Here is a 26,994-nt window from a genome sequence, read left to right on the forward strand (position 1 = left end):
TTTTAGATTGGATATTTGAGACAAATAAGCAGTGTAGAATAACTCATGTGCTTGTGAATCTCCTTATGCAAAGCCAGTAAAGAACTTAACACATGTGAGACAAGCTACAGCTCACACTGGTTATTTTCAGAGGGAAAAAAATATAAGAAGTGATGGAGAAGTTACAAGTTGAGTCAGGTGCTTAGAGTATTGCAGGTTTGCTTTAAATTGAACAGGTACAAGAAATATGTTTCTAAGTACAAAGGGACGTTAATGCTGTGGTATGATTTTTCAAACTCATATTCTCTTTCAGATTAAAATGTAAATTAAATGAGAGAATATTTTAAATGACATATTGTGTTCTCACTTGGACAAAGAAAAAGGATAACAACTAAGTACAAAATACTCTTTGTTCGATGTTACAGGAAAAGCTAAGCAACAGTTTTCCTGTAGACTGAAATCATTATTCAAACAATAGAATGAATGTTTTCTAGGCCTCAAACATCAGTGTTTATGCTTTATGTTTTAAAAGTCAATTGATGCTTAAACAGTAGGGATGAATATATTCTTTTCGGTAATTTATCAAAATTGTCTACAATAATAATAATAATAATATTAATATTATGGTTGAAAGTCTATTATATATTTTAGTATCTGTTTTGAGTGGAAGTTTTGTTGTTTTTGTTGTTTGGAGGGAGTTGTTTTTTTTTGTGCAAACTAACATTCAGGTTAAATTATAATTCTAAATGTTACATGACATCCAGTCCAGTTTTCTAAACATATAAATGTATACAATGAGTAACAGTTGTTTGGATTTTCTTCTTGCATCTGTGTAAGCAGTTATAGCATCTGATAAGGACTTTAGTGATCTTTTTGGGCATTAAATCTAACTCCACTGTCCTATCACGACCTTTTTTGAACAAATCAGCTAAAATTTCAATTTTCTGAAAAAGAGTTTTATGTTGTTGAAGTGGAGGAGATATCCATTCTAAGGCCCATATCTCCCCCGTTTTTCTGTTATGCTAAGTAAGTGCACCCAGTAAAAAATTTTTGTCTACACCAAACTGTCAGCTGTACAGGGAGATCAAAATCACGTCTCTGAACACTGCCTTGTGTAACACGGTCTAATATCTGCTGCAGTGTTTCAGCCCGTTCAGGGGTTATACGAACAGGCTGTGCTGGATCAGTTCCCTTTAACAAAGGTCAAAGTGCATCTAACAGTTCATTGTTCGATTCACATAGGTGGAAAAGGAATATACAGCATAATAGAACTCTCCCCTACATAGCCAGCGTCCATTATTCTAGATAAAACAAACAATCCCAACACTGTAGCCGAGAAATGTCTTAAAAGTAAAACTCTCACAGATAATCCATCAATAATGAGTGGTCTCTTTACTCTCGTTGGGACTTTTGTGGGTGAATATTTACCAAAGTCACTGTCTGCTGCTGTTGCTAGGTCTACTCCGAGGCTCTCGGCGGTTGCGGGCTGAAGGCAGGTTTAGCCGAAGTGGTGATAGCTGCTATCTATGTCCGGGCGCGGAGAGCCGGTGGCCGGGAAGCAGAACTGCGCTGGGCAGCTGCGGGGCGGGCGGACTCACCGGAGCCCGCTGCTCCACGGGGGGTGGAAGGCCCGTCCTGCCGTCCCCCCCTCGGCTCGGGGACGGGGCGGCTGCGGAGCGGTGCTGGCGGCTGCGGAGCGGGAGGCGGCCGCGCTGCAGCTGCTGAGTCGCCCAGGGCCGGGGCCGGCACGAGCCTCTCCGGCGGGGCGGCTGCGGGCTGTGCGCTGCGGCAGGGCTGCGGAGGGTGCGGGTCCGGAGCGGGAGGAGGCGGAGGCGGTGCAGGGTTTAACACTGGGGCAGGCGGCGCGGACGGCACGGCTGGAATACGCGCGGGGGGGCTACTGCCCGCGGCAGAAGCCGATAGCTGCAGGGAGCTGCTGTTTAGAGCAGGAGCTTGTATCGGCGGGGACCCAAACCAGTCTCTGCAACTCCTGTTGCTTTCATGGGCTGCACTAGTCTGCTGGGCAGCTCTTTCCTCTGCCTTGTATTTCAAGAATTCAGCATGCACGACTCGCCATAAATTTCCCAACTCTCTCGCGGTCTTATCCTCATCTATGATTGCACGCCACAACTTATCTCCAAATATACGCCATTCCGACAACTCATGCACTGTATGCGGATTACGAAAAAACTCCTGTGCACACCCATAAGCTAACAACCCAGGAAGTTCTTTCTGTAAATCTATCCCTCTAATCTGACGCCCTCGTAAAAAGTCAGTAAATAAATCATATGCTGCTTGCCTGTCTTTATCCATTTCAACGACGATTGTGCGCTTCTTGCGGCTCTATTCAGGTCCGGCAGCACGTAGCAGCCGGGCTCTCCTCTGAGGTCACCCGGGGCCGGCACCTTCCCTTTTTCAGCGGTGCTTATTGCCGTCCCCAGCCGCGAAAGGACCTGCACTTGACTTTTACGCCTCCGACCGTGGCTAGTCCCGAAGGAACACGTCCGGGGTCACCATTTGTCATAACGGCGGGAGAGATGCGACACACCTTATGCGATGAATAGCAAATCTCGAAGTTTATTGAAAGCTTACACATATTTATATTAGTGTTAATGAAGCTTATGCATATTGCAAAATCTGAGCTCATTATTGGTTAAAGCACACTATAATCAAACACACCTACTTCTATCTCTTAACAATTATTTTGCTTCTATGTATACATTCTTCTAATTTCTCTACCTTGGGATAACTACATTTTCTGGCAAGCAATTTTCTCCCCCGTCTTCCCGTTTTAGAGAAGGTCACTGTGACCTTCGTCAGTAATTGGGCACCGGTTGCTCAGTTCCCAGCTTGTTTCTCTTACCCTTATCCATCGGTATCACATCGGAATGTCCTTTCTCAGCTAACCAATTCTCCAAAAAGCTCTCTACACCCTGGTTTCTGTAAATCCCCTTCCCCAGCCAGCTGTTCTACTGTAAAATTTGTCTAATCAGCATCTGCAGAATATGAGTCTGATAATGTTTTTAATTGTTTTTTCCAATGCCTGTCCCATAACATATATTCTGCTGGGGACAGGAGGCAGTGTGAAATATTTTTTATATCGTGGGGAAGTAAGACATGTGCTGAGAACATAGCTTCTAGGAAATTTCTAAAAATATGTGAGCCTCTGCCATGTTCTTTGGCTATATTTCTTAATTGCACTAGTTCCTTATTTGAGTTTGGTTTCCATGTCTTTATAGCAGATTCCCCACCATTTCTTCCCTGTCTATACTCTACAGGGAAAGCATTAATTTTCTGTGCCAGCTCCCAATCACCTGCCTTAGTCGCCTCTATCTTAATAAGAGCCCATGGATCAATATGCATCGTATCAGAATCAGAGTCACTGCCACTGCTCTGGTCCTCTGAGGAGGACTGAGGGGGGGTGCAATCCGTGTCCAATGCTTTTTGAGACGTTTAGAGGTGGCATTTTTCAAGAGTTTTGGGGGCTGTGAGGGGACACATGGCATAACCTGGCCAGGGGGAGGCGCCATTGGAGCTGGGATGGCAGTACAGCATGCGCAGGACTGGCGGGGGGTGGGTGTGGAAACGTGGGGGTTATTTCGGATTCCGTTCGGGTGAGATTGGGGGTGGGTGGGGGGCTGGGAGGACTGGGGGTGTGGGCAAGGAGGGAGCGGGGGTGAGGAGGCAGTGAGACCGGTCTGGGGTGCCGTGGGTACCGGGTAGTGCGCTGGGACTGCGCATGTGTGGGGACCCCCTGCTGTGGCAGGCAGGGTGCAGGGGGAGGGAGCGGGAGTACACGTGGGCATGGCAGCGGCGGCAGCAGGGGTCGGGGAACCGTCGGCGGAGGTCTGGACGCTCGGAGCGGGGGCGGGGGGAGGGGGGTGGGGGACATTGCAGCAGGGGGAGTCAGAGTCACCGTGGGGGGGTCCACGGCCGGGGTGGACAGAGCTGCCGTGGGGGTGGGGCGGGGGGGGCGGGCAGTGGGGAAACGGCGGTAGAGTTAGGGGGGAGGGCAGGAAGGGCAGGAAGAGGGGGGTCGGGACCGGAGGAGTAGGGGAAGCCAAGCCGGAGGGAGAGGGGATGGCTGTAGTTGTAGATAAGTCAGGATGTGGGGGGTTGGGTGGCGCATATCCCGCAGGCGAGGGGGAGGTAGGGTTAGGGGCTGGGATCGGCAGAGTAGGCTCTGCCTTGGGAGAGGCAGAGGCAAGGGGGATTTTAGGACCCTGCGATTGCGAGACATGCGAGTTACATTCCCGGGGATCGTTATCAGTGTGATTAGCATTTGAAAAGGAAGTGTCTGTTGCGAGAGATAAGGTTTGTTCTGTGTTAGATTTTTCTATGGTTTTAGTTATTATATGAAATAAAGGTAGGTACTTAGTTACTGAAAAGTCCTGGTTAGTTTGTGAATTATATATTTTGTTTCCAGTTTTGTCCCAAAACGAATTTTCAGTGATAGTTTCCTTATCAGTTTCAGGGTATTGCGAAAGAATCCATCTTATAAATTTTTTAAGGTTATTTTTAGAAAACTTGCCGTTAGAGAAAGAAAAGTTATTAGAAGATAAGATTTCTGTTATAAAATTGACTCAAAACGAACAATTTCCAATCAAAGAATTTATTAATTATTGAAGCAGTTATACTATGTAAGCAAAGGCTCAGCGCTGGGCGACAGGGGAGTCTCAGCTCCACCTACTGCCGCACCAACTAGTTTCTGATTCAGTCCTTTTATCCTCTCCATCCTTCAGGAGTCCATGTTATCTCGGAGTTCTCTGCGCCTGCGCTGGTTGTTGCTAGAGGGTCATCCTTCTGTCTCCTGGTGGTCGGTGATAAAAGGCTGCGGAGTCTTCCTCAGCTGCGTCTTCTTCACCCTATGTCTTTATTTGGTGACTTCTCCGTGGAAAATTACCAAAATCTTATGATTAACGCAATATGTGCCCTATCAAGTTTCAGCAAGCAAATATCCTGCCTTGCAGACTGTTTATCTGCCCCTGCCCCTTCCCCAGCTTTTCCCTGGTCGTTATCTCTGTGAGTTATCTGCTTGTACCATTTGTCAGCGGGAAAGGTTTCCCTGCTGGGTGTTAATCTGCCCCTGCCCTTTCCCCAGCCTTTCCCTGGTCGTTATTTCTGTTAGTTATCTGTTTGTACCATTTTCTGGGTGGGACTATGTGTGGGCTCCTGCAACCCCTTCCCTGGTATCCTTGTAGCTCATATCTCATGAAGTAGTACAGAAATAGTCAGCAGACAACTCTTGTAACACACTGGTCTCTTTTTCATGATGAACAAAATGTAGTCCTTCATCTCAATTTCTAAGATTATTGAGTATATTTCTCTCTTGATTTGGGTTGGTATTAAAGTACTAAAATTTGAACCCATATTAATTTAGCCCTTCCAGCAGAAAAAGCGAGAAAAAAAAGAAAAAAAAACGAAAAAGGGGTTTAGGACCCAGAAAAAATGCGCGCAATAGTAGCTGATTTAATACTTACACTTCTTCAGCTGAGTTGGGGTCCAGAATTCTGCTGGAAGGTGTCTGTTTCCGGCAGTTCTCCTCGGAACTTTTGTCGTTCAGATGTAAATTTTGAGTGTCGAACTGACACCTCCAGAGAAGAGGTTCTTCTAAAACGGAGAGCCCTCTTCGCAGGAGGAGCAGCGTCTGGACGGCAGTACAGTATCTCCAGGGGGCTACGCTGCTCTATCGATGAGTTTCACCTCCAATGGGGGGGGGGGGGAGGTCCATGTCGTTGAGTAGGAGCGCCAAATATAATAAAGCCTCGATCTTGGCCTTATCGAGCGGTGCAATATGGTCCGGGAGCCCAGTCCCTGAGAGAGACAGAGTGCCCGAAAGTTCAGCTAGCTTGTGGCTGTCGCCGCGGGCTACTCCCTTAGCAAGCTTGGTAATTGCCAGCTCTATAGTGATATCAGCTCTCTTAGGATATCAGCTCTTAGCTTGCTAGGTAGATAGCCCTTGGCTGAGGCTGCAGCAGACGGCGAGAGAGGAGAAGGAGCGCCTTGGTGTTCCACAGTGATGGTTTATTGCGGGAGAGGCCGTGAAGGTTCCAACGACAGCTCTTCTTCTGTCAAATGGGTTAAAACGGGCCCTTTTACAGGGTTTAGGGGGATCCAAACTTGACCAATAGTAAGGGTTAGGTAAGATGGCCTATAGGGTTACAGAGATATGCTTTGGGGCGGGGGTCAGAGAGACAGGAACTTATTTTGCTGTCTCATCATGACTCAGCAGTTCCTACTGTTCAATTCTCCATGGAGCTTTACCAAGCTCCATGGGGTTTGCTACATTCAATGATTTTTTTTCTTGTGCACTAGGTCATCTTTAATACACTTTATTGCAATTTCATGCTAAGTAATTCCCCCTTCTCAGATTTTAACTTTACTTTGAGTCTTGGGAGTGCTTAGTCCTTGTCCTGCTGTTGCCACAAGACATTTGAATACATATGGAGTTAGCTGAGCATGGCTTTTAACATAGTTTACTAATTCATATTCAGTAACATACAAACCTTAAAACCAGATCATATAATGTGGATACATATAACTTTCACAGTGCAGCTTTATTGTATGTATTCTGTCAAACCACAGAATGATCCTTTATTCTGTGGGATGATATTGCAAATAGTGTTAAAGTATGCTAGTACAGTATTCACATCACAATATAGGTGGCTCTGATTTTAAATATTATTAATATTAAAAAACTAATAATTATTTTTGTCTTCCCCCCCACATTATGAAAGCAGAAACACAGTTCTGTAAGTAAAAAATGGCTTTGTATTCACATTTTTCGATTAAAACCAAGTAAGTTTAATATGTGAGAAAGTTATTGGGAAAACCTTAGGAATGTGTCTATGCTTACCTTTCAGGCATACTATGTGATATAAAAGCTGTTTAATTTTACTGGCCCAGCCTGTCAAAGCATTTAGTCATACTTTTGTCTTTGTCAGCTCTTCGGTCTTTATTCCTGCCTTTTGTGTGTGGTGGGTATGCACTAGCTGCTCTGTCCTGGCTCATGTTCTGGTCTTCTGCAAGCTCCAAAATGTTCTGCCTGGCATTCAAAGCAAAATAACACATGGAAAGTTGAGTTGAAATAAGAACCCTGGGACTATTAAGTGTTTTATTTGACAGTTACTAAAAGAATTTATTCTTTTCTGTTTCAGGCACAAACAAATCAAAATGCATCTAGTAAGTGTGAATATTTAGCTTTTAGTCTATTTACATTAGGGTTTTTTAACATGGCATGAAAACTTTTTTTTTTATCATTGAAGAAATAAATGTATTAACTATTTGTATTTTAAGTAGAAAAAAAATTCTCTTGTCAGTTCTAGGTACCTTCATGATCTTTGATTTTGAATGACTCACAATAAATTCACTGGACAAAATAAGTTATTTGGTCAAAATTTCAAAGCAGCTAGTAGAAGTCAGCCAAAGACCTCTTCTTTTCTTTTTTTTTTTTTTTTTTTTTTTTTTTGTATACTCAGCTGTTCCTTGTTCTGGGAAACAGATGAGTCTGTCTGTGACAGTGATGACAAACAAGTCCAAGAGCCAAAGTATGTATGGGGGAATATCCATAGAAATTACTCTTGTGTAAGTTGTTAAAACCCTTCCATCTGCACATGCTTAGTATTATCCACAAAATATGCCCATGGAGATAGAGGATAGAGCATTAGTCTCCAGTGTTTTTCTCAGTGGGAAACCAAGCCAGGTTTCCTGAAGAATAATATTGATGTAAACAGTATAATTTAAGGAAAAAATTTCAAGTGACCAGCACTTCTTCCTGAAACACATTGCTCTGTTGAGTCCTCTCCTTTTGGAAGGTATTTTGGGAGCATCTGAATTTATATTGTCAGAGATAATATAAATAATGAAGCTGAAAGATTTTTATTTTAGAATGGTGATAATGCTGTGTCTTTTCCTTAGGTGAAGAGCTAACAAAATCAAAGCTTTCTGCTCCAGCTAATGAGTAAGTTCAATTTTTAAAATTATATCAAGTGTCATTTTGGGGGAATTTGGTCTTAGTTTGATCGAAGACTCTGAGACTCATTGAAAATATCAGTTGACTGCTAATTTAAGCCGGGTGCTTATTGCGTTGTAAGAGCAAATGAGTAATTATGTAACAATGAAGATTTCTATCCACTCATTTTCCCCTTCTAATGTGTTTGCTTCATTCTGATCTGTCTCAATTGATATTTATAATTATGTGACTACAAAATATTGGCTTTGCTTAAAACTTCAGGTTTTAAATAAGATGGATTTAGTTTCCATCATATTTATACTGTTCCATTGTAAAGTGTTTAAGATTACAAGTCCCAAATTTGGATAGGTCTATATACATTGCTCATAGATGTATATACTGAAACTAATTGATTTGTAGATGTATGCCTAGTTGAAAATGAAAATAATTTACTGACATTATGAAATATATCCACATACAAACTCCCTCCAATTATCAGTTTGAATAGTTTCCTTATGTGTAAATCAGTTCCTTGACCTACAATTTGTAAGTACTTTTAATTTTTGAATGCAAAGACTAATACAGAATATGAATTACCAAAGTTGTAATTGTATTTTTATGAGTATATACATCTTTCATTAATATTCTAATTGTAACACTTACTATAGAAAGGGAATCAGTGACCTTCTGGCATGGGATTCATTCTTTAGCAGTTCTCCTGAATCTTCTCCTCCAACCTCTTTGGTATCTTCATCTTCCTCAGGTAAAATATTTGATAGTAGAAAATATTTTCTGCATATTCTGTGGGATGTTCTGTTGTTGCTTTTTTAGTCATTGCAAGGAGATGTACTTTGACAACTGAAATGAAAGAATTTTGTAAAGCAGTATCCTGTTATGAATATACACAACTTGGAGTGCAGCATGCCAGGTGTTCAAGCCAGGGAACAAGGGTGAAGAGGGAACACAGAAACCTTAGAAAAATTCTATCTTGCTTTTGTCTTTTTTTTTCTCTCATTCCAAAAAAATATCATCATCTATGCTGGAGGAAGAACAGAATCCTATTTTTACAAAGTTGGTAAATTAAGTGGAGTTTGTCACAGCACCTCAGATGCTGAATTGGCACTGTGAATAGGGATAGGTTTCTTCTTTCCAGGAAAGCTTGTTGACCTCTGCAGCACAAAGCCACTGTGGAGCTTTCCTGTGATTAACTTGTTTCTTGTAGGAAACCATGAATCTGTTTGGAGGTGTGCATGGGAGAAAAATGGCAGGACTGAGTCTGGAATTAAGAGGGAGTTCCTAGCACCACCTGAGAGTAGGTGTATTAGGAGGGAGAGGGTGGGCTGAGGAGTATGGTAGGTGGAGGGGCTGAAACGGTGTCAAATTTGGGTGCAGGTTTTTGGAGTATCTTAGTGTGGGCAGGATACTGGCAGGCTTTCCTGAAACTTGGTCTTGAAGGGGGGGAGGAGTTTACAGAACAAAGCAATATTGATTTTTACATTCACAAGGCAGTAAGGGAAAGGGAGGCAAAATAGCATGTAAGCAGCTACATGTGTTGAAGAGACTGAGAGCAGGAGATGTTGAGAAACTAGTTAAGAAAGGAGATACTGAAACAAAACGAGATAGTGCTATGTTAGAACCTGCTTACTAAAATTATACAATTAAATTATTTATGTTGATTATCTCAGGGAATTTAAGGTGGAATCTACTATTTGCTAACAGTAGCAGACACTGTTTCATAGTTCTCTTTAGTCTGCCTACTGCATGTCTATTCTCCAGTCGCTACTGTCTTAACATAGAGACTTGTCCTCCCACGTGTATGAGAAAGGAAATGGTCACTGTTTCTTTTAGCTGGGCATTTCCTTTTCCAAAAATTATTATAGATTCTCTGTTCACAGTCATGGCTTTCCATTTTCATTTCTACCTGCTCATACAGATTGAAGAAGAGTGAGAAATAATACATATATCAATAAAATTATATTCAACTAGTGCTAATTCTTCTTGGCTTTAGTAATGTCCTCTTAGTAGCAACCAAGATTGCTATGTAACCATTAGGGGTTTGAGTGCAACTTATTCTTCTATTTCATATTCCTTAAAAGTTATGTTTTATAACAGACGTAGCTTATGGAACTCATTAGATTGTCTCTTCCTCACTTAGGTATTCTGTTGTCATTATATTGCAGGGGTTCCATATTGTTGTCTCCTTAATGCAAGTTTCATACCTCCTTGATGTTTTTCACAGGCAGCTCCTCGAAGTACTGACTCTTTCTTCTTCCCGCAGTAGCCAACTAACTCCAATTCCCCCTCAACCAACCAATCCACTCTTTTATAACACTCTTCTTGTTTGCTACAGCTCTGGCCTATTAAAGTCAGGCCTGCTCCTTATCTTTAATAATTGGCCCAGCTGCAACTCCTTAGGGGTAAGATTACTTTCTATACTACCTTTATTTTCTTATATTCTATCCCCCTACAGTATTCAGATAAGATTATTGGCTACTTGATCCACATTTGTAACATATTTAAGGATAAATATTTTTTATATCTATATATATATAAAAATAAAAATAGTAAGACAAATTGTTCTCAGGGTACCCACCACCTGAGCTAGAAGACAGGGATGGGGAGCAGAATGAAGCTCCTATAATCTATGGGGAAATGGTCAGTGACCTGCTACACCAGTTAGACACACACAAGTCTATGAGGCAGGATGAGATCCACCCAAGATGTCCTAGGGTGACGTTATGATGCTTGTATCCCCATTCATGTGTTCTGTTAATATTGGATATTATGTTCTGTACCTTTAAGACCGGCTCTGAAGAGGGAAAGTTTTGTTTTGGTTTTCTTATCAGCCTGGCGGGACACAGAGACTGCAGCTTTTGCTGCTTTTGCTTTTTGCTTTGCTCTCTCGCTCTTGCTTGCTTCGCTTCTGCTTGCTTTTGCTCATTAGCTAGTTTGCTAAACTGTCCAATTTCTTCCTGGACTGTTTCTCCTTTCCTTTTTCTGATCATTTCGAACCTGCTCCGGACTGGGACCTGGGAAACACCGATATCCTGCACCTTGCGGCCTGCAGCAGTTGCCCCAGCGCCGGAGGGACTGACAACAGAGTGACCACCCCCCAAGAGAGACTTTCTGAATTTGTCATCTTTTTTTCAGAGCGGTGTCATCCGGTATTGTTCATTTTGTGTGCTGGGGGGTGCTGTGCTTGTTAAATAAACAGGTTCTTTCCACTCCTCTCCGAGGAATCCTTCCCGAACCGGTTGGGGGGAGGGGCTGTGTGGGTTTGCCTACTGGAGGAGCCCTAATTTGGAAATTCTCCTCCAAATTTGCCCTAAACCACGACACAAGAGTACTGAGGGAGATGGTTGAAGTGCTCACTGAGTGACTTTCAATCATTTATCAGCAGTCCTGGTCAACCAGGGAGGTCCCAGTTGACTGGAATTTAGTAAATGTGAAGCCTATCTACAAGAAGGGCTGTAAGGAGGATCCAGGAAACTCCAGGCCTGTCATTCTGACCTCAGTGCAGGGGAAGGTTTTGGAGCAGATAATCTTGAGTGTCATCAAGTGACAGGTGCGGGACAACATGGGGATCAGGCCCAGCCAGCATGGGTTTAGGAAAGGCGGGACCTGCTTGACCAACCTGATCTCCTTCTATGACCAGGTGACCCACCTGGTGGATGATGAAAAGGCTGGGGATGTTGTCTACCTAGACTTTACTAAAGCCTTTGATACTATGTCCCATGGAATTCTCCTGCAGAAGCTGTGGTTCATGGCTTGGGCAGATGTGCTCTGCTGGTGGTGAATGGTGCTGCATCCAGTTGGCAGCTGGTCACTAGTGGGGTTCCCCAGGGCTCAGTATTGGGGCTGGTTCTGTTTAATATCTCAATTGATGATTTGGACAAGGGGACCAAGTGCACCCTCAGCAAGTTTTCAGACCACACCAAGTTGGGTGAGAATGTTGATCTGCTGGAGGGTAGGAAGGCTTTGGAGAGGGATCTGGTGGGGGTAGGTCTCTTCTCCCAAGATGAGAAGAAATGGCCTCAAGTTGCACCAGGGGAGGTTTAGGTTGGATATTAGGAAAAATTTCTTCACTGAAAGGGTTCTCAAGCATTGGAACAGGCTGCTCAGGCCAGTTCTGGAGTCATCATCCCTGAAAGAATTTAAAGCTGTGTAGATATGGTACTTGAGGACATGGTTTAGTGGCGGACTTGGCAGTTCTAGGTTAATGGTTGGACTTGATGATCTTGGAGGTCTTTTGCAACCTAAATGATTCTATGATTCTTTTTAAAAATATATTCAACTGCTTGTTAGCACCAACTTCATTTAAAGTTAGGACAATGAAATAAATATTCAGCTTGAAATAAGAAAAATTCAAACTATTTAATTAAAAGCATTGCTTTTTCTTAAATGTTGAGAGCTTTGCTTTTGTAGAAACAGGAATGTATAGATGTTCTCAGATTAAATAAAGTTAATTTCAATTTGAAACTTTTTCTTTTTAACACACAGTGTTTTGAAGCGTGGATGATATTGTGGTAATGCTACATACTTATAGGGCAAAGAAAAAGTGCCTTTGGGCAAGTGGGCCATAACTCACTGAATACCTGTGGTACTGCAGCAGACTACTTAATGTTTAGTATGCACTGTCTTCCTGGGCATAAGACAAATTTCAAAGAAATGACTGATGTTTCAGAAGGGAATTTGTGGTATTTACATTCTCTGAACAGAGAGAGACAGAATTCTATCTCCCAGGATTTTTCCTGGAGAAGTACAGAGAGAAGAAGAGAAAACAATTCTTATCTCTAGTTGCTGCTCCTGTTGTTTTTGCACATGTGGAATGTGTTAGGAAGATTGTTTACCTGAAGTGATTTGTCAATTGGATTCTGCTGAGGATTGTTTTGAATCCTTGGCCAATTGAGTAAAAGCTCTGTCCTGTGTTGTAGTGCGTTTTTATATTTTGTAATACTTTGAAGTAGTTTGTTTTGTATCCCCATATTTTTCCCAAATGCTTTATCCCAGACTCTACCCCCCTCCCTTTACCTGTGTTATCCCTCTCCCGGGATGAGATCATCTCCAAACCCCCACCCTGGCTCTCTGTCAATCACTCAGCATCCCATCCCCCTATCCAGAAGTTTCGGTCCAAGTCTTCGAGTGATTAGCCAGAGGCCAGGGGTCAGCCCCCCAAGCCCTGCCCCATACGCTGTTCTGTGTGTCTATCCCCCCAGCACCCATCCCTCAGAGATACCTATTGGTTGGTAAAATGTTATCTACTTTTGGTTTCCACCTCCCTTTAAATGTAACCTTGGGACAGCCCCCGGGGCTCTCGGCAGGAGGCCCCCTGAGGTGCAGGAGCTCCTTCGGGACTCCTAATAAAACCTTGGATTAACCCCTGCTGGGAGTCGGCCCCTTCTCTTCTACCGCTGTCTCTGCTGTCTCTGCTGCAGCGAAGGCAACCAGCCTAAGTGCCCTCAGCACCCTCGGGGCACAGAGAGTGTCTCCCCGCTGTCGGCCGTGTTGGGGCTGCTCCCCCCAGTGTCTGCCGACTCGGGGCTGGCCCAGGGGCTTTGAGAGGCTTGCAGAGAGACTGAGACAGTCCTGGCTGTAATTTAGTATAGTGTTAATAAAGCAATTGTTCAGCATTCTGAATCATGGAGTCAGATGCCAATCATTCCCTGCATCGGGGGCACCCTGCATTCAATAGGAATTTACTTGGGGACATTTGAGTTCACAACTCTTAAGGTAGATGTGGTCAGTATTAGCCTAATTTGTTTCTTCCCGAGTCAGTGATGAAACTCCAATGCTTGAATGACAGCAGAGTTATGCTGAATGCTTGAGAAAATTCCATACTTAAAAGTTACATTTTAAAATTATATTAACTGATTTGATTAAAGAAGAACCATTCAGAAAAAATTAAAGGAAATTATAAGATGTGCTGCAATGGCATAATCATATATTAGGGTTTCAGTCTATTTTGAAATTATTTTTAGATCTGGCATACTCATTAAGTGGCCTCTAACATTTATTTTGAATGATGGTTCTATTCAGAAAAGCCACTATGTAAAAGCGGCATTTTTGTACTATTGCCATCATCTGTAAATTGTGTCTGTTAGGTTACACAAGAGCAGTATTTTTTTAACTGCTTTTTCTTCTCACAGTTTGGTTAAGAGATAATATGCAATTGCTATGTTCTTGCAATCAACAGAGTAATTTATCTGTTATACTGATGTATACTTATTAAAGTCAGTGGAATTTCAGAGGGTATAATTTGATGCAGTTATGCCATTGTCAGCCAGGACCAAATATGAATTTCCAATGAATTATCCATTTGTTGTTAGACATGAAAAATTGTCCTATATTGTGAATCCATATACATTTACGATTAGTGATAAATTTTACAAAATGAGGCTTGTAAAAGAAGAACTTTTAATAGAAGCATAATTCCAGTTATTCTTTTCAAGTGAGTACATATTTATGTTCAGTGTGAGCTTTCTAATACTAATTTTCCTTAATTTGCTTTCTTTCAGCAAAGCCCACAAATCCTCTTTCTGTAGGCACCATTGTACCCCCTCCAAGGCCTGCTTCAACACCAAAACTGTCTACAGGGAAACTTAGTGGAATTAATGAAACAGTATGTATTCATTGTTGGGTTTTTTAATTCTCTGTTGTACTCAGTTTCAGATATATCATTTCCACTGTGCCCTGGTTTTGGCTGGGATAAGAGTTCATTTTCTTCTCAGTAGCTGGTACAGTGCTGTGTTTTGGATTCAGTATGAGAATAATGCTGATAACACACTTATGGTTTTGGTTGTTGCTGAGCAGTGCTTACCCTGAGACAAGGGCTTTTCAGTGTCTCATGCTCTGCCAGTGAGGAGCTGCACAAGAAACTGGGAGGGAACATGTTGTTCTTCTATTATTTCTAGAGTCCCATATTGTTGTTATTAGATTTCTAAAGTCCATACCTCTTGGGTGTATTCTCATGGCCACAGATCTTCACTGCATGGACTCCTTCTTCCACACGCTGTGTTCACTCTCAAGTCAGGACTCCTCCAAGGCTCCCCCTGACTAGCTTACCCGCCCCCTTTTATCCCAGTCATCTTCATCGGTTACAGCTGCAGCCCAATTAAGGACATCACAGCTGCAGCCCATCAAGGGCAACTGGGACCTCTGGGGCAAAGCCTCTATACACATATTCATATACATTTCCTCTACTATAGGAACACAGCTGGGACAGCTGACCTGAACTGGCCAAAGGAATATTCCACACTGTAGAACATCATGCTCAGTATATAAACTGGGGGGAGTTGGCTGGGAGGGGCCAAACACATCTTGGGGATGTGCTGGGCATCAGTTACTGGGTGGTGATCAACTGTATTGTGTATCACTTGTTTCTCTTGGCTTCTGTTACTCTCTCCTCTCGTCTTACTATTATAATTACTAATGCTATTATTCTTATATTAGTTTTGTCTTTTTTTTTCTTTTGATTATTAAATTGTTTTTTGTGTTGGGTTGACCCTGGTTGGATGCCAGGTGCCCACCAAAGCTGCTCTATCACTCCCCTCCTCAACTGGATGGGGAAAGAAAATATATCAAAAGGTTTGTGACTTGAGATAAGGATGGGGACAGATCACCCACTGATTACTGTCATGGGAAAACCAGACTCAAATTCAGGAAAGTAGTTGAATGTATTACCAATCAAAACCAGAGCAGGATAATGAGAAGTAAAACAAATCTTAATAACACCTTCCCTCCACCCCTCCCTCCTTCCTGGGCTTAACTTTATCCCCGAATCTCTACCTTCTCCTCCCCAGCAGCACAGAGGGATGGGCAATGAGGGTTGCAGTTAGTTCATCACATGTTCTTTCTGCTTCTCCTTCCTCCTCAGAGGGAGAACTTCTTCCTCTGCTCCAGCATGGGTCTCTTTCCACAGGGTGCACTCCTTCAGGCACAGCCTGCTCCAGTGTTGAGTCCCCCACAGGGTCACAAGTCCAGCCAGCAAACCTGCTCCAGTGTGGGTTCCTCTCTCCATGGGTCCACAAGTTACTGTCAGGAGCCTGTTCCAGTGAAGGCTTCCCACACAGTAACAGCTTCCTTCTGCCATCCACCCGCTCCAGTATGGGTCTCCTCCATGGGCTCCGGGTGGATCTCTGCACCACCATTGACCTCCACAGGCTGCAGGGGCACAGCTGCCTCACCATGGTCTTCACCATGGGCTGCAGGGGAATCTTTGCTCTGGTGTCTGGAGCACCTCCTCCCCCTTCTTCTGCACTGATCTTGGTGTCTGCAGAGTTGTTCTTCTCACATATTCTCACCCCTCTCTTCTCTGTCTGCAATTTTCTTCAGCTCAATAACTTTTCCCCTTCTTAAATATGTTACTCCAGAGCCGTTACTAATATCTCTGATTGGCTTGTCCTTAGCCAGCAGTGAGTCCCTCTTGGAGCTGACTGGCATTGGCTGTGCCAGACATGGGGGAACCTTCTAGCGGCTTCTGACAGAAGCCATCCCTGTAGCCCCCTCACTATCAAAACCTTGTCACACAAATCCAATACATTCTTATCTCAACCCATGAGGCTTATCTTTCCTTTCTGATTCTCCTCCCTGTTGGGGGCAGGGAGGTGAGGGAGCAGCTGCATGGTACTCGGTTGCCAGCTGGGGTTAAACTACAACACACTGTTACAGTGGAGTTACTTTCTAGACAATGTTCAGGGAATCACATACTCAGATTTTCACTATTGCTGGATAGGCATGAAGTTGTTCATGATAAACATGCTACTATAGCAAAAATAATTTTTAACTGAACTTGAAAGGTCCAAAACATAAATTTTGCATCAACTGAATATTTTTAATTGAACAAATCAATTGTGACCGTGGTCACAAGGGTTTTCAGGATGAAGAAGAGATGAGAATGTTGACTCCATGATCAGAAGGCTTGATTTATTATTTTATGATATATGTTACATTAAGACTATACTAAAAAGAAATAGAAAGGAAAAGGTTTCTTGAGAAGCTAGCTAAGCTAAGAATAGAAAAGAATGAATAATAAAGATCTGTGTCTCAGACAGAGAGCAAGAGCCAGCTCTGCCATGAGTGGTCAGTAAATCCAAACATCCACAGGAGACCAATCACGGGTCTACCTGTTGCATTCCACAGCAGCAGATAACCATTGTTTACTTTTGGTTGCTGAAACTGCAGCTTCTCACAAGGAAAAATCCTAAGAAAGGATTTTTCATGAAAGATGTCTGCGACAATCAATAGCTTGAAAATTAAAGGATAGCATATGTGTAGGATTAAAATTTTCAAAATATGAAATACTAGTGAAATTATAAACAAAACTCAATTGATTTAGTGATATCACCAAAGCTTTGGGGAATGAGTGGGATTGAGTAGATCTTTATCAGTCATGTGCTGACACAAGTAGCCCCGCTGTGACTTCACCCTGCCCTTGGTGCTGGTTGGTAGAGAAGGGAGGTGGCAGATTGCAGCAGCTGCCCATCTGGCTAGTGAGAGATTGCACGACACCTTAATCTCTGCTCACTCCTTGCAGTGCAGGTCCATCTGCTGATAAGGAATGTAGCAAAGAATGCAAGTAGCCAGACAGCATACCTGGCCAAGCTATGCCTAATCTCTTCTATGAATATTATGATTCTTTGGGTTTCATTTGACTTACTGACTTGGTAAAATTTTACTGTGGTAAGATCCTCTTCTTGTCTTTCAAAGTAGCAAGATATTTCCACCATATTCTCATTAGGGAGAAAAAATCTGGTCTTATGCATTAAAAAAACTGAAACATTGTCTCTTTTGCTTTTCTGTTATGGTATAAGGTCAGAGTAGGGTTCATTTTGAAATTATTTTCTAATTTCAATATAACATTGTAGTAATTGCTCTTAGACCAAGAAATCTCTTCTTGATATCATCAGAATTAAAGAGAAAAATTTAGCTGGTATTGTTCTTGTTGTGGTTTGACACTGGCCAAACACCAGGCACCCACGAATGCCGTTCGCTCACTCTCTTCTGCTTTCAGTTGGGCAGAGGAGAGGAAAAATATAAACTAAGGGCTCATGAGTTGAGATGAGGATCGGGAGAAAACATTCCAAGGGCAAAACAAGTTTAAATTTAAAGGTGTAAGGTAAATTTATTATTAACAGAGTCAGAGGAGGATAATGAGAAGTAAAATAAGCCTTCGAAACACCTTTTTTCCCTCCCAGCCCCTCCCTCTTTCCCACTGACAGCGCAGGGAGACAGGGCGTGGGAGATTTGTTCAGTTCGTCACCCAAGATCTTTTTTTGTTTGCTCAGGGAAAGAAGTCTTTCCTCTACTATGCCATGGGGTCTCTCCCACTGGAGACAACTCTCTGTGAACTCCTCCAGCATGGCTCCAATCTCATGAGCAGCAGTCCTGCCAAAATTGCTGCAACGTGAGTCCTTCCCACAGGCAAACAGTCTTTCCGAAACTGCTGCAGCATGGGTCACTCATCCACAGGGTGCAGTCCCCTAAGGATAGGCTGCTCTAGTTTGGAAGCAAGGGCCTTCTCTCTCTATTCAGCTCTCCCACTGGTTCATAGCTTTCTCCAGCATCTACCTGCTCCAGCATGAGTACTTCTCTCACAGGCTGCGAGTGGATCTCTGCATCCCCTGTGGACTTCATGGACTGCAGGGGCACAGCTTACTTTACCATAGTTCTCACCACGGCCTGCAGAGGAATCTTGGCTCTGGCGCTTGGAGCACCTCCTCCCCTTCTTTTACCACTGACCTTGGTACTGCCATGTTGTTTCCCTCATATGTCCTCACTTCCTCCTCTTCTCTGACTAGAAGAAAAACTGCTGCCCGGAGGTACCATTGCAAACAAGTTCCACCAATAGAAAGATTCTTGTAGGATCCCACAGCACTGAGAGGTTGACCTCATCTAGGTTCCGCGTTAGGGAGTCGCTCATCATGTTTCCACTGCTGGCCAGGTGGCCCCATTGCCATCACGTGGGCAGTGGCAGCCGCTACAGCGCTGGCACTATTTAACACCTCTCTTCATGCAGGGTGCTGCTGCCCCTGCCCTTCTGCCTGTGTCATAGCTAGCTAGGGGCAGCCAGGCAGGCAAGGCTCGCCATGGGGCACACTGAGATATTGGTGGCATCGCCACCCCTGGAAAAAACTGCGTGTGCACTGTTTTGATTTTCTTCTTAAATATGTCATCACAGAGGTGTTACCAACCTCTCTAATTGGGCCAGCAGCATGTCCATCTTCAGAGCCATCAGAGATCGGTTCTGTCGGACATGGTGGAAGCTTCTAGCAGCTTCTCACAGAAGCAACTTCTGTGGCACTCCCCCGCTACCAAAAAATCAAAAAAAACAGGCTGTGCCAAATCAACACAGTTCTGCTATAAAGTATGATTTTGCAAAAATTTACATGTGTTGGAAATTAGCTATTATCTGGATATAAGTGGAAGATTGCAAGTTGTCTTCATTATGTGTCGTGTCCTTTTACAATTCTCAAAGTCTATATAAAAATCATGTACTCAGTGACAAGTGTGATAGAACAACAAAAGAAAAATTACCCAAACAAAGCAGATGCTTCAGGAGTTCCAGTACCTTTTAGATAGGTTAATTGCAAATTGTTAATTAGTTATTTTAATACCTTAACAGTTAAATGGGTCATAAAACTATCCACAGATTTAGGGAGGAAGGGACTTTTGAAGATCTCTAGACCAATCTCCTGCTCAGAGAAGGGCCAACTTCAAAATTGCATCAGGTTGGTCAGGGATATGCCGAGTTTTGAAAATCTTTAGGGAGGGAGATCTCACAACCTCTTTGGACAACTTGTCCCAGGGCTTAACCACACGGTTACAAGAAGGAATTTTTTTCCCCTATGTTCAGCTGAAATTTCCTTTCTTATAGCACTTGCACCTCTGAATAGAGCCTGGCTCCATCATGTTTGTAGCTTGTGAAAGACTGCTAGTGTATCCCTTCCCAGACTTCTCTTCTCCAGGCTGAACAAACTTAGGTCCTCCTTCAGCCTCTCCCTCTCTCTCATATCCTCCAGTCCTCAGCTATTTTAGTTGCCCTCTGCTGGGCTCACTTCCATTTTGTTAGTAGCTCTCCTTTAGGTCTGAAAATCCACATTTGCTGCACACGTCCACAGGGCTATAGGGTTAGGTTCTGCTACTGTGTTACAGCACAATTACTGTCAGGCTGTTACATAATCAAATACATTAGATTCACCTAGCCAGGCAAAAAATTATAATGATAAGTTCTGAAATAATGGGATTCATTCACATAGAAAATGTGGGTTCTCTGTTTTACACTAAAACTAGGTGTCCTGGTTTAGGGCAAATTTGGGAGAGAATCTCCAAAGGGGGGCCCCTCCAAAAAGCAAACCCACATGGCCCCTCCCCCCAACCAGTTCGGGAAGAATTCCTCGGAGAGAAGTGGAAAGAACCTGTTTATTTAACAGGCACAGCACCCCCCAGCACACAAAATGAATAATACCAGATGACACCACTCTTTCACCGCTCTGAAAAAGATGACAAATTCAGAAAGTCTCTCTTGGGGGTGGTCGCTTTGTTATCAGTCCCTCCGGCACTGTGGCAGCTGCTGCAGGCCACAAGGTGCAAACTCTCGGTGTTCCCAGGTCCCAGTCTGGAGCAGGTTCAAGTTGGTTCAAAAAAAAAAGGAAAGGAGAAACAGTCCAGGAAGAAATTTGGACTGTTTAGCTAAACTAACTAATGAGCAGAAGCAAGAGCAAGAGCAAAGCAAAAAGCAAAAGCAAAAAAGCAAAAGCTGCACTATGTACTGCCCCGTCTCTGTGTCCTGCTGTTTTGCAGAGATAGCCAAAAACTCCACAACTTTGTGAAAGTTGTAAAGCCGGTATGTTTATTATTACAGCGCCGGATGCATGGCATGCGGAGATTACTCTCCTTAAAAGACATGCGTACCTCTGGGAACATCAGGTCCCTTTTTATCCCCCTCTCAAATACATATGCATACAGTTTCACAACAGGTTCATACATATTCATTTTTACGAATTTCGGGTGACATTTGCCCCTAGTTCTTCTTTATCAGAAAGAATTCCTAGGTCAGGTTGACCTGCTTTCACAGCAGTCTTTCTGTCTCTCTTTATCACCCTCTGTCTCCCCGCCTTATCTCTGTCCTTCATTGAATCCCTGAGCCTACAGACTACAGGCTTCAAACTACAGACCTAACTCAAAGATGTACATTTCACCTAAATCAAAATGGATTTCTACTCTGGAGAATTTCTACTCTGTCTCATTTCCCCCCTTTTCTAGAAAATAAGTAAATTCTTTTACTTAATGCAAACCCCTACGACAATAAGGGTCTCTTAATGCTTTACCATGTACGTTTGATAAGGAGGTTAACACAGCTACTCACTGTAGTATTCTCCAATTCCAAATTAGCAATATAATGGATAATCCTAAACTTATTCCAACTAATATTAACAAAACTACAATGGGATGATGCAACTTATTAAAGATTCCATTTGCAGTTGGTGACCACCCAAAGATCACATCCCACCAGTGATGATCTGCATTTTGTTTTATTCTCTGTAGAATTCTGGTTATTTCTTTTGTATCATGTTGGACAGTAATTAAGGTTTTCTTTCCTCTTTCTTGGATTTCCTTCAAGATCCCCAGTAGGTCTTGGTGCTTAATTAATTGTTTTACCAATGTAAGGTCCATCCCAATAAGGGTAGGTGATAGTCTGTGATATATTGTATAATTAGTTTTAATCAACTGGTGGGATGTCACTGGGGCCAAGTATAAAAAATCACACCTGATAATCTTTACAAAATTACAAATACAAAAATTAGAATGATTTCTACTAGACAAAATAATATCGTTGCTATCAATTTTTACAGCAGCACAGGCAGTTCTCAGGCACACACAACCTTTTCCAGTATATATGAGCACAGTTTTCTGATCAGTGACTGGATGAACTTCGAAGTGGCAAATACTCTGTTCAGTGTCTAGACACACATCCTGGGCATTAATAGTATTGCTTTCACAAATGAATCCCATCTGTTCTCTAGTAATGCAGGATTCTAAGTTTACTGTTTGCCACTTTTCATTCACCTTTCATGTCCACACTCTATGTTCTGAAGGGTTGCGTACTGTTTTTTCATGGTTTAATCCTAGTGCAATGATGGGGTGGATAACGTAAACAGTGGCATTACGTATGGTAAGCACAAAGGCAGTGCCCACATTAGAAGCAGGATCATAGGTGAAATTTACCATAGTCCACCAGGATTGAAACTTCCTTTCAAAATCAATCGCATTATCCCAGACAATTTTCCGAATTTCAGCTGGAAAATTACCTTCACCCCCTTCCCGTATGATCAGAGCTGCTGTTGCCTGCATCCATAACTGTGCTTGTATACAACTGAAAGCTAAAGACACATTATCTTGAACTGTACTAAGTGCTTCTACTATTAACTTGTGGTCTTGGTCCCCAGCCTTTTCCCACTTTGGCAGTACTTTTGAAATCTGCCACTGGCTAGTTCCTAATGCCGATAGAGATGACTGTAAAGGCTGCTTCAATTATGTTAGGCCACCTGCTGCATTGGCCAGATTATTCATCAGTATTTCTGAATCAATTCCATTTAAAACTCCTAATCCTGTCCCTAATATCCCAGTTAGATCCCTTCTTATTCTGCTCCTGAGGTATACCTGTCTTTGTAACCACATTGTCCAGCCCTCAAAGGATGTTCTTAGGAAAGAGGAGCAGGCTGGTTGGATTTTTGAGATGTTATTCCCGTGGATTACTACAGTGGATAGGTTTCAATATTTTATCTCAGAAAGTTCTCCCATGGATCCAGTATACTGATTAAAAGCCTGGGACCAAGGCCATTCAGCATCGCTTTGGATAGAGGTACTCTCTAGTTCTAAAACTTCAGTTATAATTACATACAAAGCAATTCTGTAAATCAAAGTATGAACTACCCCCGACCGCAATATACTCATTTTGCCCGAGTAAGTTTTAATCTCAGTTCATTGTCTCCTGGTGTCACTCTCCAAGGGGCTTCTGGGGCCTTCTTCACTCGAGAGTGATGGATCCAGACGTTCTGCTCCTTGATTTTGATTGCAGTGAAGGTGGTGAGAAGCACCTGGAATGGTCCCTGCCACTGTGGGTCCAAAGTCTTTTCTGTAAGAGACTTAACATATACATAATCTCCAGGCTGCATGTTATGTACTGGCCCATCTAACTCCCTGCTCCGAGTTCCAGCCACGTGCTTCTCAATTTCTCTGAGCTGTTTGCTTAAAGCCACCATGTAGGTGGCCAGTGTTACCTCCCCAATGTGGGTGGACATTCCCTTTTGTATTCCATATGGTCTTCCATAAAGTATTTCAAAAGGACTCAACTTTTCTTTAGCTCGAGGTTTAGTTTGAATTTGCAATAGTGCCAGTGGAAGAGCTTGGGGCCAGGGTAGATTAACTTCCTGCCCCAGTCTTACAATTTGCTGCTTAATCAAATGATTCATTTTCTCCACCTGGCCGCTTGATTGGGGGCGGTACGGAGTGTGAAGTTCCCAATCTATGCCCAGGTGGCAACTAAGCTGTGGCACTATTTTGGAAATGAAATGTGATCCTCTATCCGAGGATATTGTGGCTGGAACTCCAAAGCGTGGTATTATTTCTTGTAATAATACCCTGGTTACCTCTCGAGCTTTGACAGTTCTGGTGGGGAATGCTTCTGGCTACCCTGAAAATGTATCTGTCAATACCTATAAATACCGATACCCCCCTTTCCTTGGGAGTTCTGAAAAGTCAATTTGCCACAGCTGTCCAGGCCCATGGCCTCTCCCAGTCTGACCGAGTTTTGGCCTGGGGGTATTTTTGGGGTTAGTCTGGAGGCAAAGATCACACTGTCGGGTCACTTGAGCAATAGTGGCATATAAATTCCTAGCAACGATTCTTTCAATCAAGTAGGTGTATAGGGCATCTATTCCCCAGTGTGCTTTCTGGTGTTCTTTCCTTACTAGTTAATACAATAAATGGGAAGGGATTACCAGATTCTTTTCAATGGTAGCCCACCCTTCTTGGTTATATGTCCCTCCTCTGATCTTCAGTTAATTTTCTATCTCTCTTATTATATTCTGGCTTACCTTCAAGGGAAATTTGTCCATCTGGAATTAGGGCTCCTTCAGTAGTTACCTGACCTTTTGCTGCTTCTTTTGCCTCTCTATCCGCCAGCTCATTTCCTTCTTCCAATTCTGAGCTCACTCTTTGGTGTGCCTTAATATGCATAACTGCTACCTTTTCAGGTAGCTGAACTTCTTCCAGCAGCCGGATTATCTCTTGTGCATGTTTGATGTTCTTTCCCTGTGAGGTCAGCAGTCCCCTCTCTTTCCAGATGTCTCCATGTGCATGTACAACTCCGAATGTATACCTCGAGTCTGTATAGATGTTTATTCTCTTTCCTTTTGCCATTTCCAAGGCACGGGTCAGGGCAATTATCTCAGCCTTCTGCGTAGAGGTGCCTGTTGGTAAGGGTCCAGATTCTATTACCTCTCTGCAGGTGGTCACTGCATACCCAGCATGTTGCTTCCCACTGGCAATGTAGCTACTCCCATCAGTGAACCAGGTCTCTGCATCATCCAAAGGAGTGTCCTTTAAGTCTGGGCGGCTGGAGTAGGTAGCTTCAATGGTCTCCAGGCAATCGTGGTGTACTGCTTCTCCTTGATTTCCACTGAGAAAAGAAGCTGGGTTGACAATATTAGTCACCACTATCTCTACATCATCTTGCTCTACCATGATGGTCTGGTATTTCAGAAACCTCTGTGGTGAAAGCCAGTGGCCACCCTTTGCTTCCAGTACTGCGGACGCTGTGTGGGACACTAGCACAGTCTATTTCTATCCCAGAGTAAACTTGCGTGCCTCTGGAATATTCAGCACGACTGCTGCTACAGCTCTGAGGCAACCTGGCCATCCTTTGGCTGTTGCATCTAGTTGCTTGGAGAAGTAGGCAACTGCCCTCCGGTATGGACCCAAGTCTCGAGCCAATATTCCCAGGGCAATTCCCTGTCTTTCATGGGAAAATAGAAAGAATGGTTTACTTACATCTGGAAGTCCCAAAGCTGGACCTGACATGAGGGCACTCTTTAGCTGGTGAAAGGCCCATGTGGCTTCTTTTGTCCAGTGGAGATCTCTGTTTCCATTGGCAATAAGAGCATAGAGAGGTCTGACAAGCAGTCCATAATTATAAACCCACAGCCGGCACCACCCTGCTATGCCTAAGAAGGTTTGGAGTTCCTTTATTGTCTGGGGTTTCAGGGTTTGGCATATGGCTTCCTTGCGAGCCTGCCCTAAAGTCTGTTGCCCAGCACTCACCTCGTACCCCAGGTAGATTACTTTCTGTTTCACTCTCTGTGCCTTTTTCTTTGATAGTCTGTATCTTTGGAGTCCTAGGAAATTCAAAAGGCTTACCATCCAGGCCACACATGCTTCCCTCATCCGAGTGGCTACTGGAAGATCATCCACGTACTGCAACAGCCTTCCTTCTTCCTGTGGAGCTTCCCAGGACTCTAGATCTTTTGCAAGTTGCTCCCCAAACTGTGACAGTATTCACAGGGATTCTTGGATGAGGGAAGAGACGAGAACGTTGACTCCATGTTTCAGAAGGCTTGATTTATTATTTTATGATATATATATTACATTATAACTATACTAAAAGAAATAGAAGGGAAAGCTTCATCTCAGAAGGCTCGCTAAGCTAAGAATAGAATGGAATGAATAACAAAGGTTTGTGTCTCGGACTGTGGTAGGTAAGGGACAGGCGTTCGGAAGATTTCGGGCTGTGACGGAAAATTAGAGGAATCCTTCTGCCCCTCTCCCCATAGATAAAGATCACCCTTGGAATGTAGCCAAACAGGTAGCCCCCCTAACCTATGGATGCCAGTAACTTTCCACTCCATACTAACCCTAGAAAGTATAGCCAAACCCCTTTCTGACGTAGAGAAACCCCTTAGTCCATAAATACCCTTGAGACCCCTCAATAAAGGCCTTTAACCGTCCACCACATTGGTGTCAGCATCCGTTATTGGCCCCGAGGGATCCCAGGAGGGGATCGCCGTGCTGGACTTCGAAACCAGGTCACCGCCGCCTTCCCAAGAAGGCAACATAGTGTTGCCGAAACCTGGGAACGACAAGTCCGGGCGACGGGGATACTCCTGGCCGGGGGACAGCATCCACAGCGCAGGAATGACTGTGGCGAAGCAGGGGGACGCCCCAGAGACCCGCGATTCGTATGGAAGCGATAGCGAAGGTCGTAAGTTCGATATATATGCAATGGGGAATCAAATGTGAGCTCAGGAATTTTAATCTCGCTTTAACGAGACTCCTCGAGCTCGGGGTCATTGACCGACCCATAGATATATTGCAGTCTGAGGCGTGGCAGAAATGCACTGTCGCATTAGCAGAGGACACAAAAGCCACAGGCAGCAGCAAAAGCCTGAAAGCGTGGGGGAAGGCAGAAGCAGCCCTACGCAAAGCATTAGAAGAACGGGAGATGTGGAACGCTGCGCGTTCCTGTCTGTTAATCACGCCACAGCTGGGGGAGGGGGTGATAACGCGAACCCCCCCTGATAGCGACCCGATTGAGAACGGGGAGACGCGGGGGCCGGGCGCATCCCATCCCTCCCCGAGCCCAGAGCCCCCGGAGCCCCCGGGGGACCCCCTGACCCTTTCGGGGGACCCGCCGGGGCCCAAACCCCCTCCGGAACCCCCCGGAATGCCCGCGGGCCCCTCGCCTATCCCTTCCCCGCCGACAGCCGACTTAGAGCAAGAAGCGGAGGGACTCGCACGGTCCTTTTGGGAGGGATTGGTGACAGAAGCCCGAAATATCGAGAAGGCAAGCGCGTGGGCGGGCAGCGGAGGGGATCCGCCGCCTTACCCATTTGAACACGGCACGGGTGGCCGGAAAGAGGGGTGGAGCCCGTCGGCCTGCGGCGGGAAGAACCCGAAAACGCGGCCAGCCGCGGACACGCATGCGCGGGAAACCAGCGCTGAGCCCATGCCCGGCCGGGAGCCGTGGAGCCCAGCAGACACGCACGCGTGGGGGTGCGACAGAGGGCGGG

At 44.0% G+C, this 26,994-nt stretch overlaps 1 long non-coding RNA gene and 1 pseudogene across 1 annotated transcript; one reads left to right on the forward strand and one right to left on the reverse strand.

Annotated features, from left to right (window-relative positions):
• Positions 1–26,994, forward strand: part of LOC139599008 (F-BAR domain only protein 2-like) — a 257,111-nt pseudogene that overhangs the window by 192,421 nt on the left and 37,696 nt on the right.
• Positions 4,576–6,064, reverse strand: LOC139599002 (uncharacterized). Its single transcript, XR_011682132.1, has 2 exons — positions 5,460–6,064; positions 4,576–4,863 (listed from the first exon to the last, which is right to left on the reverse strand). It is a non-coding gene; the product is annotated as an uncharacterized lncRNA (long non-coding RNA).

The sequence above is a fragment of the Agelaius tricolor genome, unplaced genomic scaffold (genome assembly GCF_023055355.1).
Source record: "Agelaius tricolor isolate 1412-34295 unplaced genomic scaffold, bAgeTri1.0.p SCAF_21, whole genome shotgun sequence".
Taxonomy (NCBI): Eukaryota; Metazoa; Chordata; class Aves; order Passeriformes; family Icteridae; genus Agelaius; species Agelaius tricolor.